This window comes from Rhamphochromis longiceps, linkage group LG15 (assembly GCF_057381845.1).
Source record: "Rhamphochromis longiceps isolate RC_006_pf linkage group LG15, R_longiceps_female_GT1.1, whole genome shotgun sequence".
NCBI lineage: Eukaryota > Metazoa > Chordata > Actinopteri > Cichliformes > Cichlidae > Rhamphochromis > Rhamphochromis longiceps.
The window spans coordinates 23,756,394-23,771,782 of record NC_140571.1 but is presented as its reverse complement, the minus strand read 5'-3'; the positions used below and the strand labels follow the sequence as shown (position 1 = coordinate 23,771,782).

At 40.1% G+C, this 15,389-nt stretch overlaps 1 long non-coding RNA gene across 1 annotated transcript; it reads right to left on the bottom strand.

Moving 5' to 3' along the window:
* Positions 1-6,910: 6,910 nt before the first annotated feature.
* LOC146652694 (uncharacterized) lies at positions 6,911-7,543 on the bottom strand. Its single transcript, XR_014907623.1, has 3 exons — positions 7,451-7,543; positions 7,335-7,363; positions 6,911-6,954 (listed from the first exon to the last, which is right to left on the bottom strand). It is a non-coding gene; the product is annotated as an uncharacterized LOC146652694 (long non-coding RNA).
* Between the last annotated feature and the right edge of the window lie 7,846 nt (positions 7,544-15,389).

The window sequence follows — 15,389 nt, the reverse complement described above, 5'->3', positions numbered from 1 at the left end:
ATCAGAGCGTCCAGCAGGAGCTGATGTAGAGCCAGAGGGCATAGGGACCCCTGGCTGAATGTGTATAGGACCAGGTGAGTGAGTGTGTAGCTGACTAGGGGACTGAATCGCTACAGGAGACACTGGGAGCTGAGCTACTTGATGCTGTCCTGAAATATGAACTGGTGGGAGAGCTGATGTCTGAGCTGCAGTTTGTAGTGGCAGTTGTGGTGAAGCTGGTGATTGAGTGAATGCCTGAGGAGCAGGAGTATGAACTGGGGACAGCCAGGCAGCTAAGCGAGCTTCTGGCCGGGCAGCTAAGCGAGCTACCTCAGTGGAGCTTTTAAATGACTCGGGAAATGCTGGCTCTTTAGCCTCTAGCGGTCCGGGGTCTGCTGAGGGAGGGCACTCAGACTCTGGGGAGGCCCTGAAGAATGTTTCAATATCTGCAACATTACCACTTGAGGACTTTAAATGAGTGTCTGTAGTCCAAGAAACAAAACATTTGGGCGCACACTGAACAGTCTCTTGAGGTGGCAGTTCAGAGAATAAAACAGTCTTAATGTTCTCAGAGCTTAGGTTAATTGTCTCTGGGGTGGAAGCCGCAGCTTTAGCTGATTCAGGGATAGCTGATACGGGGTTAACAGGCTCAGATGGAGCAGAAGAAACATAGTCCGTTTTATTGTTATGCCCAGAAAGAGTGCGGGAAGAACTGTCGTGGTTACTAACAGCTGCTGATTGGAGGGGCTGGAGTGCGGCTGTAGCGAGGAATGGTGATGGCGCCGGTGCCGCTTCCTCCTGGAAGTGGGAGTACAGACTGCAGAGGAGAACGGCAACGGCGGAGAGGCAGACTCCTTATCCTGCGACCATATGGCCGCAAGGAAAGAGGCTGGCGAGCGATAGTCGGAGCAGACCGGAGTCAGTAGTTCACTCTGTGGCCATGGCAAGGGGTTGATATCCTGCCGCAGCGATCGCTGTGGTGTAGCAGAAAGCTCCATGTTCGGCTGCTGCTGTGTCGCAGGGAGCTCACACTGCTTCGTGGTGAGCTCCGTCTGCTGCTGCTGTTGCTGCGGAGGCCTCGGAGTGGAGTACTGCAAACGAGCAAAGACTGCTAGCTCCCAAGCCTGAAGAACCTCCTGGGCTTCGTGCAGCTCGTCCATTAAGCTCATAAAACCCTTAAGTTGGCGGAGATGTGGATTTCCCTCGAGGATTGTTCCGATAGCATCTAATCCGATCGCCATTGCCTTAGTATCCTTCGTGTGGGAAATTTGCTTTATGAGGCCCATGACGCGGGCGAGATCGCTCTCCCGAGATGAGCCTGCTGGGTCCAGGTTATGGTCACGTCGTTCTGTCATGGTTGGCTGTGTGGCAGGCAGGCAGGAGCGGTGGACCCAAAATGCAGGACTCTTAGGAAACGAGGTTTCAACTGAAAATGCAGCTTTATTGATGGAACAAAACTTCAACATAAAGTAAAACTCACAAAAGCAAACAAAACTCTAAACTGAGGTGCAGGAGGACTGGAACTCATGAACACACAGCAAGTTGCAGGTACAACACAACAGGGAGCACAGGAAAACACAGGGCTTAAATACACAGGGGAGTAATTAGGAAATGGGCAACAGGAGGGAGACACAGCTGGGAGAAATTAGGCTAACGAGACAAGAGAAAGGTAAAACTGAACACATTGACATGAGACATGAACTTTCAGAATAAAACAGGAAACTAACAGACACAGAGAACCAGAACGGACACTGAACTTGGCAGGCAGACTCACGAGCAGACACAGTGACACCATGGACAAACAGAGGGAACACAGGCAGGCATGAAACAACACACTAACACATAGCAAACCTAAACAAAAGACACGGCAGAATAAACAAGAATATAGAAGAATATAAAGAAACACAAAACACAGAGTCCTCAGACTCAGGACCATGACACCATTCATGTCACCTAAAAGGTAAACCTGTTTCTCTATCACCTGTTCAGCTCTGATGATTCAGTAAGGACATCTCCTGGTTTCATCTTCATGTTTCCCTCTCACCAGATAACCAAAGCAATATCATGACCAGCAGCTTTTACAGCCGTGGCTCCAACAAACATCAGCTGATACTAGAAAATAATATTAAATAAATTCTAACAACAGCTTATCAAGTTTAAAGGCGCTTCTGCTGTTTAACGCGACCTCTGCTAGTTTCCTCTTTCTGGCGCAAAGCGGGAGATAAACAAGCAAGAGAGATGGGACTTGCGGCAGAAACGCCGATCAGCTGATCATTGATCAGTTTCATGATTGAAGTAGCAGCAGGAGAGGGAGGGGGGAGAATGAGAGAAGAAGAGGCAGCTGACAGCGTAAAGACCAGGGGCGATTCTAGGATCAGAGCCCAGCCAGGCAAGATAAATCTGTTTGTCAGTCCCTGCATCCTTAAATTTTGTCCCGAGTTCTCTCTGACTGTCACTTTGGTGCATTTAAACCCCTGTTCCTCCCTGTCCTCATCGTCTGTTGTCTTCATCTCCGTTATCAGTCATCATAATTTTACCATCTCTGTGCAAGTCTGCAAATTTCTTTATTAAATCATAAGATTCTTAAATTCAACAAGTCTCTCTGTGCCTGGGTCCTCGTCACAAAACATGACATCACTGTTTTGTACATTTTAACACAATTTAATCCCACATTTGTGAAAGAAAAGCAAAACACTTTTGAAAAGTCTGTAACAAAACCATCAAATCTGATCAAGGTTATTTAAATGCTGCCAAAGAAGAATGAATTGGAATTTAAAAAAAATACATATCCTGCCCTTAATTACTGGGGGAGAATAATGAATGATACTCATAGTGAGTAAAAAGTAAACTGAGATTCACTTTTAATGTGTATGTATAATATAATACATAAAAATACACTCCCAAAGCAGAATAGGTTATTACAAATAAATTATTACAAAATATTAATAAAAACTATAAAAATGGAGGCAACTTTGCCTGTGGTAGAATGTATACAATGTATGAAAAAATCTTTATTGCGGATACTAATTTTACTAATTTAATAATACTTATTTTGTGTTGTAAGATTTATGAGTTTCATGCTTTCATAGTGGTACTTGCACATTCATTTGCACATTGATGGACTACAATCCTCTACTGTACAAGTAGTGTGGTAGGACAGACAATCACACACACACTCCTCATCGGACGGACTCTATTGCAATACAGCCGTTTTACCTTTTACCCTCTCTCAGATGTAATGAGAGGTAAGTTGGGAGTACTACAATCTCTTTCCATCCCACCTGTTTCAACATGTGTCTCTTTCTCTGTTATATCTTATCTTCAATTTCAAACTGCCCGCTGGATTCGAAGCGCCGGGACGAGGTGCGACCTCTCACAACGAACGTAATATGGTCAACACCTTGGAGACGCTTACAGCTGCTGTGAAGGCTCAAAACAACACCATTGAGCGTATGAGGGGAAACATCAGAGAGAGGCCTGCTCAAAATGAGACCCTTGCGCGACAGTTGGAAAACATCGCGGAACGGATCACTGCAGTTGTGAGGTCTCAGAATCAAAAGACTGACAACACCTTGGAACAGAAGTTTGATACCATCATGGGGAGGCTCGCAGCTCTTCAACGGGAGGTTGAGGGACCAGTCTCAGAGTGCTAAAATTCGAGCTGCTCACAAAGGAGAAATCAACAATATTCAACATTCGGACACCACGGCGCCAGCTGCAGGCCCAAGGCTGGAGCCCACCAAAACAACTCCCTGATAACGACTGTGTGATGACTATTCTTCCCGTCCCATGAAGGCCACCTGGGTTGGCTGGCAGACTGTTTACTTAGCCTGATAAAGCGAAGGACACTGTCTCCGCTGTACTCTGGACACGCACACACATACACTTACACTGATAAGCACGCACTCATCCCCCTCCCTTCCAAACGCCTTCGATGCTTGTTTCCTGAAGGGGGAACACGGCGGGTCTGTGTACCGCGCTGGAATGGTAGCGCTGTGCAGGGTGGCTGCTGTGTTCGCTTCGGATTACTCCTCAACCCCCCACCCACCCCTGTGGCTTGTCATGTCTTCACAATGTTGTGCTGTGGACATTTATGTGCTTCTTGTGCAGAGGAGTTTTTTTTGTTTCCTGTTCTCATGCTGTCCTACCATGGAAGCATAGCATGAGTAGGGGTCTCTTTTTTTCCTCTTGTACTTTCCCCAGTGTAGTGTACATTTCAATGTTTTTCTCTGATTCTACCAATCTCCGACCTGTATCCCCATGTAATGTTTGTGCTATATGTGTAAGGTCGGGGGGGGTCCTATTTCACTGCAGGGCAACCTGCATGTGACGAATAAAGCTTTGATTGATTGATTGAAACAGTATCAGAACTGCTCTGTCTTTAAGACTGTCTGCACAATTCACTGAATAGTTCCTCAGATGTTGACTATTTATGTTTGTATTTGATGAGTGATGTTACTTCTTCATTTTCTCTTCTTCATTTTAATGTCACTTACTTTGTTTTGTTGACTTTTTAGCTGCTGCAGACAAATCAGTGGTGTCTATAATGGAAGAAACACAATACAGCAGTGAAGAAAGGCTATACAAATGTGCTTGCACTTTAAACACTATGACATTTAAGACACTATAAACATGCAAATCTTAACCCCTTTTTTTATCTACTGCGTTATGCACATTGAGTTTAAGTATAATGATATGTGCTATATAAATAAAATTTCTATGGTCAGTACGTCTGGAAAAGTTACTATATTAATAATGTTTTCCTTACTTGAGGCTAGAAGAAAGGGTTAGCTGACTAGCTCAGCTTTTCGGCTTCACAGTATGACAGCTGTATCATTTTACTATGTTCTAACAAATAATGTTTAAGTGTACAAGTGTTTAACAATCTCACAACAACAATGCAGCTCGTGGCCTTGTCTATATGGAAATTTGATATAAGGTCAACAAATACAAATATAGATCTTGTTCTTTATTTACATTCCAGAGAATAGTTTAGTCAGTAAACAGTATTTAAGTGTTGATTGCAAATAAGAGCAGGTTAGGCTGAGACAGTCATGGCCCGCTTCATCCAACCGGTCTAAAAGGAAACGTGGTCCTTAGCAACACCGCTCATCAATCTCATCACAGCAGCAGCAGTTCCACACTAAAGGCTTATCACAGCAGCAGCTCAGCAACCAATTCAGCGTTAGCCTTCCCACCCGACATCAGGACCGCTCCTATGCTAGGGCACGGCATGTCCCAACATCTGTCTTTAAGTCTAGGGTGAGGGAAGTTGAGTGCCCTGCCCCCACCTGAGCCATGGCAAATAGGTGAACATCGTGCACAGCCCTGGCCTCAGCCAGATGTTTACAGATGTGTTAGAACAGCTGCATGGAGGACACATATGAACACAAACAGGTGCCATGTGGTTTCATGTGGTTAAATGCAAGGAAACATGCAAGAAATGAATTACAGCAAAAGCATAAAACAGCTAGATAAATGAGGCAAACAATATAGGAAAGTGGAACTGGCTGCAGGTGTATGTGCAGGAGAGCAAATTGTAAAACTGGGGTCAGGGATCTGTAGTACAACATGTGATTAGAGAACTTCAAGTTTAACCAGTCTTAATATATTGATATGTTTCTAAAGCACTGTACATAGGACTTATTATTCTTTACTTGCTTTCAGAGCATCTAATATTATAATGGATGCAGCTGAAAGAATAAGAGGAAAACCATCCTACGAACATCTAAACATATTATTTTGGTGAAATTTGCAATTGTGCTTAAACCATATCCATACAGTGCTTTTTTTAATACTGAAGTAATTTTTCTATTACTTACACTCATCTACTGCTTTGGCTGCAGCTGTGATTTTTTCAGCCTCTATCATGTGTTTAACATCTGATTTTTTTTCTAACGTTGTATTTTAATACTACTTACAAATTCATCTTCATTAAAAATGCAGCATCACTCCCTGTGCAGTTTGCAACTGGTTACGTGCTGCCAGTACTGCCTATTTCATGTCAGCAGTTGGAGAATCTTGGTTCATTCATTGAGTCGATACCCACCTTGATATGACCAGTTAAACCAGTTACTGACTTTGGGATGTTGAAACCATAAACCGAACTATAAATTTATAAAGACAAAAACAAAACAAAACAAAAAAATGTCTTACTTTCTTCTGTACATGGCCCATGTTATGCTTTTGTGGTAAACAAGGGACTGGGTATATCCTTACACACTGAGGTCCCCTAGTGGCTGAAAGGAGCTACACAAGAAATAAATGTAAAAAAATAAAAAATATATTTGTTCTTCATCTTTACCTTTAAAAGAAAGGGAAGAAAAGTATTCAAAATGAATATTTGTACATTTTATTTACAACTTACATAATAGCATTATTCACAGCTCATTAAGAATCTCATTAAACCCAAAGTGAACTTCTTAGTGCGAGATGTGACTGTCATTAAATTCAAAAAGAAAAAGAAAAGAAATATTTAATTAGACTAAAGGGAGAACACTTTCGAGAATGAAGTTGAAATAACATTTTGAAAAAAAGTCTAAATACAACATTGAGATTAAAGCTGTTGTTTGAAGACAAATAACTGCCACAAATACTATACCCTCTACAAAATGCATTGTGTGGATGAGTTGGTGAAATCATACTTCAGAAGGAAATTATTTCTCTAACTCTAAGCATGTAAAAGCAGCATGGTGATAGCATAAGGACGTTGAAGAGAAAGCTGCATCTGGCCCGAAGGTCAAATGTGCAGTAAAGAGGCTGTATTGTGTATCACAAGACACAATAAGATAGCTGATCAGGTTGTTTCACTAATTCATAACAAGACATTTTGTAGAGGGTATAGTGGTTGTGGATGGTGTAGTGGTGTGATGATAATTTCCATGGCGATGCTCAGTGAAGTCTGACAGAAACAGCAGAGTCTCCAGTGGTTTCATAGTGTATTGCAACTTCATCTTTATCCTTATTATAGGACACCTATGAAAAATAAATAGGTCAATAAGTCAGTAAATCAGACTGATCTTTCTAATTGTCTATGATTTCTATTATAACCCTTTAATTTTGATTTAATTAAAGTTTAACTTATAATGTTAGCTTATCATGTGTGTGTGTGTGTGCGCGTGTGTGTGCATCCACTTGTGCTCTTTAGATTTTTTTTCTGTGTTGTTTTCCTGTCAGTCTGTAGTGTAGTGTAGCCTGTTACAGCAGCTATTGGTTCTACCTTAACAACTGCACCCATCCACTTTACAAGACCAAACTTTCAAGTGTGTGTTTTTAAGGTGGTCTAATCTCCAGTCATGACCTTTTCTATCTGAAGAGATATATGTGAATATTAAATTACTGAGTTTTCCACGTACTGTTGCTTGAACCATCTGTGTTTTGTTCCCTAAAAAACAGAAATAAAAGAATTAAATTCTATTTTGATTATTATTAAGAATTGAGATCTTTTAAAACGTCTCATAATTAAACATACCTTTAGTTCTGGCCCATGTGTTGACCATTACCACAGCTGTTATAAGTGCTGCTAAACCTACAAGGATGATAATGGACCTTGAAGAGGATGAAGCTGCAAAGAGAATAAAACCATGATATTGTTTACTTCCAGCTAACAATTTTGCTGGACTTCATTTTAATAAAAACTGACATCCTATTTACCTTGTGAGAATGTTTTTCAACACTCTGAAAATCGTTGCCTTTGTTGACTATATCTTACTTATATCTTACGTTTTAGACAATTTGGTTTGAATTTGACTATCTCAAATCTGGGAATAGATAATGTGTAATATATCCATAAACTGGTTTTATTATTTTGTGCTTCTCATCAAACTGTTCAGGTTTTATTTAAGTTCTTCCTTTATATTTTTTTCAAGGTCAGAATTGTTCGTTATTATACTAAATTTAGGAACTCCAATAATGAAAAGGTGTTTTTTATTTCAGAGAATTACACTGAGAATTACATCTCCTTGGAATTGTTAGTCTGCTTGCCTATTGATCTTGCTTATAGATATTTTGTACTGACAGAAGATGGCACTAAACATGTTTTTAAAATCTTAACTTTAAGCTCTTATTTCATAAAACCAGCTACACAGTGTCCATGGTCTAAATTAGTCTTTATACCTGAAGTGTTCCATGTCCACTTTAAAGCTGAGTGTCTGGCAGACCCTGAACTTCAACAGGTAACAACAGCAGTGATTCGGAGTCAGGCTCCAGCCTCCGTTTCTACCTGTTCATGTTTCTACAGTCGAATCACAGTGACAATCGCTTGGTTCTGGTTTTCATCTTTGCTTTGTGCTTTCGATTCTTTGTTCATACCTAAATGCTAAAAGAAAGATCATAAATAAATGGCCTGTATTTGTATAGCACTTTACTAATCCCCAAGGACCCCAAAGCGCTTTACACAACCAGTCATCCACCCATTCACACACTGGTGATGGCAAGCTAGGTTGTAGCCACAGCCACTCTGGGGCGCACTGACAGAGGCAAGGCTGCCGGACACTGGCGTCACCGGGCCCTCTGACTAGGGCTGGGCCATATTATACCGTTCACGGTAATACCGGTATAATGTTAGGCAACGATAGGAAAATGAAATATCGCGATAGAATGGGAGTAAAACGCGCATGCGCAGTGCCTTTGTTTTCATACGCACATGGCCGATTGTTGAGTGAAAGAGATGAACCAGAATTGGTTTGTAAAAATGGTGCAACTTCCGTGATGTGGAACTGGTTTGGTGTTTGTCCGTCAGATACACAACAAAGCACATTTTTTTTGCAGAACATGCAAGCGGCCGTTGTTATTGTCATATTTGTCGGACTAAGATGCTCTTAAATCTGGGAGTAATCTGGGTCCTAAACTCCGTATGCTTCAGGTCAAACAACACTGCAGCATCACTTAGAGTTAAAAACTGTCTAAATTCTTTCATCTTTAATAAAACGATCAGCATTGCTGCTTTACCAGGTGTAACTATGAAGTTTAACTTCCAGGCATCCATGAAAACTAAAGTTATTACATTTAACGGAGTTAGACGTTAGCAGGAAGCTAGCGGAAGTTAGCTCGCTAGTTTCGCTAGTTACCTAAGCATGATATTGCATGTTCTGACTGAGAGATTTCTGAAAAAAATCAAACGTACAACTCTGCTATCACTTCCAACATAAATGAAGACAGGAAACTAAACAGCAGTGACGTTTGTAGGGTTACTGAAGTTGGGCTAGCTGGTATATAATGATGTGCTACGTGATTGCTAGCGACACAGCTATGTTAGCATAACATAAACAGTGAAGCTGGAGGACGAACACTAACACTTTTCCACTTATAAAAGTTAACGTGAAGGTTCTTCATGGTTAGAGACAAATGCAATCGCATGGCAGGATGTTGTAAACGGACCAAACTTCAGTCAGGAGAACAACTGAGATAATCCATCCACAATATGAGGTTAGTCATTAATAGACTGCAACAACATGGGAATAGAGCAGCTGCCAGAGAATTCAACATTAATGAATCAATGGTACAGAAGTGGAGGAAGCAAGAAGAATGAGTTTAATAAAGTTTGATTTATCTGACTGCTTTGTTTCGCTTAATGTGCCTTATAATCCCGTGCACCTTATGGTCCGAAAAATACGTACTGCACACTGCAGTTTAATGTTAAGATAACCTTTATTAGTCCCACACGTGGAAAATGTTGCAAAGCACCTCTTTTTAACTTCAGTGGATATTATACATGGTTATGCTCAGGATATGTCAGCCCATTTCTACTGGAAATGCCTTTTGGTTAAACTTTCAGCAAGGAATTTGCATTTGCACTGTTACATTTTTATAAAGCTTTAATGTACATAAAAACCAGCTTCTTGTTTAAGTGAAAATAAATGGAAGGTTGTCTTTTTGTGCTAGTAATGTTGTGGAGTTGTATTTTGTCTCGCATCAATTATATCGTCGGTTATATCGTTATCGCAAATTTTCAAATATATATCGTGATAAATATTTTTGGCCATATCGCCCTGCTCTACCTCTGACCACCACCAGTATGCAACGGGTGAAGTGGCTTGCTCAAGGACACAACGACCGAGACTGTTCAAGCCGGGGCTCGAACCGGCAACCTTCCGACTACAAGGTGAACTCCCAACTCTTGAGCCACGAAGTGTATCCTTGATGCATAAGAAAGAGAATCCACTCAACAGATAATCTTAATGTAACCATGATAACTGTTATGTTTCAATTTCTGTTCTAATGAAAAGGGAATCTGAGTAGAGAATAGTTTGAAGTAAATACTCACTGGAGAGAACTGAAAGATCAAAATCTTGAGTTGGTTTTACTGCTGATGTGCAATGTTTGTAGCGGTAACGACCAACATCCTCAACTGTGAGCTTCTTTATAAGCAGAGAACAGTTTGTTGTAACACTCAGTCTGTCTGATTTAGTTTTGGCCTCTTCACCAATCTGCCCAAGTGTGATCAGCTCTACTGCTGGTTGATCTCTTGAGAAAAAGGTCCATGTAGTCTTGTCACATTTATTCTGGTCATCGATCGCATTCAGACAAGGCAGAATGACATCATCCCCAACTCTCTTTATAATGGATATTGCATTTCCAGATACTATTGAGAAAATTGAAGAGAAATTTAAAACACACTTATTACAAATCAGATCTTTTTTTAAACCATCAGATTAAATATGATTTTATATCAAACAGAAGTTTATCAATGTATCTCGTACTCAATTAAATCAACAGAGCCTGTTTAGTTGCCATAATACATAAATGAACATATTATTGCTAAAGATATATTTTATTGCCATTAAAAATGAGTTCTGTATCCTTACCTACAACCTGAAATATCAGGATCAGCCATGACGATATTTTATTCCATCTAAGTTTAACCATTGTTCCACCACTCGCCACTCTCAGCTTCTCTGAACTGGTTCCTCTTAAAGACTATTTGTAGTTTTTGTAATTTGTAATTAGTGAGTCACTTCCTCATTGTTACCTCAGAGATTTTAGTTTTGTTTTGTTTTTCTCACGTTTTTGCTGATTTAAATGCTTACATTTAATTTTATATTCCCTCACCAAGGACTCACCAGATAAACGTGACTGGGAAGTTGAATGTGTGACTATTGGAAAATTGATTTTTTTTCTTTAATGTACAGTATATTTATAAATAAATTAGCAAAAAGAAAGCACATAAGAGCAGACAGTTAGTTATTCACTGCTATGAGAAAGAAGGTATATCATACCATTTCTTGTTCCTCATTACAGCTCTTTGGCAACCTTTCTAAGAATTAAAGGGGAAGTGTTTTTGGTGAGAATGTGGTGAGAAAGGTCTAATAATCATCACACAAACACGGAACATAAAATGGTTAAGACACTGATGAACTGGCTGACGATTAGGCAAGTAAGGCAAGTATCCTCAGTATTACTACAGTATATAAATTAAATGTCTTTTTTCCCCCCATAAAATATACATTTGTACAAAAACAACTTATATTCCCACATCAGGTGATTGTTTAATGCTGTCTGAGATGGATTTAAATTTATACTATATTAAATTAACTGTATTATATTATAGAGTATTAAAATAGATGGTTTATGGTCATTTTATTAATATTTGAGATTTCTTTGTCCAGTATGACATGTTGCTCCCACCTGATAAAATAGGAATTTAATAATAAACAGAAGACAGTAATTTGATTTAATTTACCTAAATGTATCAGAAACTCTAATAGACAACCTAGGCAATCCCCTTACCCCTTTGTGATGCTGTAATGTAATTATTAATCTAGTTAGCACCAGTAAAGGTCACCATTCAGGTGGATCCACGGTTGGTGTGGCTCATCTTGTTCACAGGACTTGTTCACCAGATACAGTGCCATCCATCCATCCATCCATCCATCTTCATCCGCTTTATCCGGGGCTGGGTCGTGGGGGCAGCAGCCTAAGCAAAGAGGCCCAGACCTCCCTCTCCCCAGCCACCTCCTCCAGCTTATCCGGGGGAATACCAAGGCGTTCCCAGGCCAGCCGAGAGATATAATCTCTCCAGCGTGTCCTGGGTCTGCCCCGGGGCCTCCTCCCGGTGGGACATGCCTGGAACACCTCACCCAGGAGGCGCCCAGGGGGCATCCTTGTCAGATGCCCAAACCACCTCAGCTGGCTCCTTTCGATGTGGAGCAGCAGCTGCTCTACTCTGAGCCCCTCCGAACTTCTCACCCTACAGTGCCTCAAACCCAAAATAATGCAGATACTGTAATTTAAAAACGATGAAACTAGTTTATGGCTTTAGGAATAAGACTTTAGCGATAAAATAATGATATAGGGTAGATATATTCAGATATCGATCTGTGCTTAATGGGCTTTTCTCTGCTTATAAAGTTGCACCTGTCTTACACTTTAGAAAGGTGGAATTTGATTTGGGTTTGTGGTAGCCTAGTTGAATATGATGTTAGTTTGTATCATAAGCTGAGATAAAGGTCACTCTGAAGACTGATGAGCATTGTCAACAGGTTTACTGACATTCAAAAGGGTAAAACTAAAAACAAGACAAAAAATACAGTCATGATATATATATGTGCAGCATAATATGCATTCATATATCACCCTGCTACTACATAGCATATGTCATATGTATAATTATGTAAACCTTTCAAACTACTACTGATGCTATCCCAGGCGACCTCCAAAATCGCAGGTAACTAGCTTAACAAAAGGACTAGCTTTACAGCCAAATACTCCATTAGCGGACAACATATTGTACAAAAACAAAGTTGTAACTTATACTGTAAGTACATACCAGCGATACAACCATAAACAGAAGATGTGGACAGTGTTTTCTCCAACAGGACACCATAAACTGTGTGCCGATTAGTGATGTGCGGATCGATCCTGAAATATCGATTCCTCCGATACCAATCATTTATGAATCAATTCTCACATTAAAATAAAGATATTTTATTAATTTAGAGTAAATTTGTAGTTCATCATTAACAGGAACACAATGGAAAGAAACTATAACATTCGGATTGTCTACATTCAAAGGAACTACTTCCTCTTCCACATTTCATAGTCATGTGCGAAATATGGCTGTATAAATGTCTCGCCGCCCCTTGACGTGCGCACTCACAACAATGGCTGAGCGTAATTGGAGTCATGTGCGGACTTATTTTACCTCCACAAACAGCTGAGCCGTGGTTTGCGATACATGTGGCAAAAAAGTGCTCCAAGAGTGAGGTGTTGTGGCCATACTAGGGAGACATTCAAAAGGGCTGTTGGGGGGGATAAATACATTTTACAGGGTTTATTTATCGGATAAAATATGTTAAATGTCACCGTTATTATTGGCCGGCCCGGAAACAGCGATGGTGTCCAAATTCAGAGGCTGCTTCCACCTGAGGACCCGGCCTTCGCGGTCTAAAGAAAGCCGGGTAGTACGTCACAGGCTCCCTCGGTGGAGTGAAACTCTGCTGTCTGCTCCTTGCTATCTAAAATATAACCGGGCGCTGTTTAACCCAAGTAGCGAAAGACCGCGGGGGTTTAAAGACGATGTGTCGGTTTACACTTGAAAATATGTTAATAGTTTTTTTGCGACCCAGAAAGAGAAATAAGAGTAATATTAAAACTAAGTAGCTGCCGTCATTGTTGGAAACTGGAATTGGCTGGGCCACGCAATGAATTCTGCGATATGCTTTTTCAATTTTGTTGTCCAGGTGAAAAATCGGGAGAAATTCGGGAGAATGGTGGCTCCGGGAGATTTTCAGGAGAGGCACTGAAATTCCGTATTCTCACGGAAAAATCAGGAGGGTTGGCATGTATGGTTGTGGCAACACCACTAAACACCTCAGAGTAAATCATATCACAGAATATGAGGCGCGTATGTTGAGGTGAACTGAAGAGGAGGACAGGGACAGGTGCTGCTAGGGCGAGACAGACGTCTCTCACAGAGTCCTTTAGTGCTGCAGGCAGGCAAGGTGTTCAAGTAGCGCACAACTTCAGTTTTTTTTATTTCTATATGATGAACTCTGCATTATTAAGTGATAAGAACAAGTAATCTGATGTCCTGTAATCATTATGATGCTATAATTTCATACAATAAATAAAATAAGTTTTTGTACAAAGTATCGGTATCGGATCAGTATCGTCGATACCACCCTGAATATTACTTGGTATCAGATCGGAAAGGAAATCAGTCGTATCGCACATCACTAGTGCCGAAATGTTTCCCTTCTTTTTGCTTACTCGCTTTTCTTGACTGAGCCGACTTCCTGTTCAATAAAGTTTTTCAAAATAAAGCCGTTTCTAAAGTGCATTACTTGGAGCAACCACAGAGGGTGCTGCAAACACATAATGAATAATAAACTGACTCAGAATGATATTTTAGTGATACAACATTTCACAACTTTTAGTGATAACAGAACAGTATCACTTTTGGTCCCAATGAACAGTAATACTGCTCACTGGCGTTTTTCTTTCTTTCTTTTTCTTTTTGCTAAACTCTTTAGACAGATAAATAAATATACATATAAAACATTGCATTTATTAATTATTTGAGTTAATAAAACATTAAAACTTATATGAATTCAGTTTTCATATTTCGAAAGTATTTGCAAATGTCTAGGCCAAGTAAAATCACAATGCCATGCAATGATAACACAAGCTCTGCTTAATTATTTTAGGAGGATTTTTTTTCTTTCACAAGAATAGACATTTGTTCAAAATAACTAGTAAGGTTCAGCTGTCTGATCAAGTTTGAATCACATCAGCAGGATGAATGCATTTAAATCCCTGTGAGATGCATCAGATTTAATATTACTATTGATATTAATATTAGTCACCTGCAGTTAGTCACGGGACTGAGGATTTATAAAGAGTTTACTAGGGGTAGGATGTGGCCTACTTTAAAAATTGTTAACTTCTTAAATGAGTCTGGATGCAGGGATATTTGGAAGGATTTGTTACATTGGTAAAATGGGCAAAATTTGAGATTTTGTATCTTCACCAGCGCACATCCCGGTATCCTTCTGAATTCATAAAAGGAATGAAGTAAAGTATGGTCTGCAGATTCTGACTGCCCTTGGTCATATGTATGGACTTTTTAATTTTCAGGTCATACTGTAATGTGTTATGTTAACACCATCAGTCAGTGTCTTTTATTCTATTGCTGGACTAATATTCATTGAAATAGGAACTAAAGGGCAGAAGTGTGCTTCTTTGCAGCCTTGGCTGGTAAGTTCACACTTCAACCTCGTCTCAAAATATGGTTGTTTATTACTCCAAAAACCACACACAGTGACTAAAACTAATGTGTGTGTGTGAATATGATAAAATATTTATAGTTAAATGAGTAATGATGCCATGATGATGTGATAGTTCCTTATTCTGGTAAAAGTTGCCACAATAGTCTTGCAATTTCCCTTATGTCCCATTTTCACAAAAATAAC